This window comes from Amaranthus tricolor, chromosome 15 (genome assembly GCF_026212465.1).
Source record: "Amaranthus tricolor cultivar Red isolate AtriRed21 chromosome 15, ASM2621246v1, whole genome shotgun sequence".
NCBI classification, from domain to species: domain Eukaryota; kingdom Viridiplantae; phylum Streptophyta; class Magnoliopsida; order Caryophyllales; family Amaranthaceae; genus Amaranthus; species Amaranthus tricolor.
In genome coordinates this window covers 19,569,575-19,570,383 of record NC_080061.1, presented here as the reverse complement: position 1 = coordinate 19,570,383, position 809 = coordinate 19,569,575, and positions in this window count along the sequence as shown.

Genomic DNA, 809 nt, shown 5'->3' with positions numbered 1-809 from the left:
GCCAGTGTTGAAAAAGTCCATATTTTATTGAAAAGATATGGCAAACACTATTCATTTGCAAAATGTGAATGGTGTTAAACCAGTAGTCATATTGATAGATAATAGATAGATATATATACATATACTTTCTCGTGATCAATGTGACCACTGACCACCCCTAAAATGAGATCGCACAAACTTCTCTCCTCATATAGTTTTAATTTCTAACGGTCTAACCCCTTACATCCTCAACAAAATTAACTTGCAATGAATATCAAATAGTTACTAAAAAAGACTGTCGTGTATGGTGACTAAAGCCGTGATTTTTATTTTAGATTTGAATAACAAAAATAAAAATTACAGTAATTAGGTCATACATCATAATTAGATAAAACAAATATACTAGGGTCTAAAGTTTTAATCTTTATCCCTAGAATACACCCAAGAACAATGGCAAGGGTGTTCAATGCAAGTAAACAACACTTCAATAATAAGCAATGAGAAACAATAAGAAAGAAAGCAAAATCAAAGACACAAGATTTATGAGGTTCACCCCAATATGGGCTACGTTCTTGGTGGTGGTTAGCTTGCTTGATTATGTGAAGAAACAATGGAGTTCTCAAGAAATCTTACAAAGAAGTATTACACTTGGAGAAGATAAAAAAAAATGGGTGTGTTGAGCTAGGGTTTGTGTTTAGCTAGGGTTTGAATCAACATTGAAGTGAGTGTATGAGACTCCTATTTATAGTAGTAGCCGTATACCAATGATTGGGCAAATGCCCACATTAAAACATTCCCGTAAAACTTATCGCGCAAGAAAACAGAGTGCA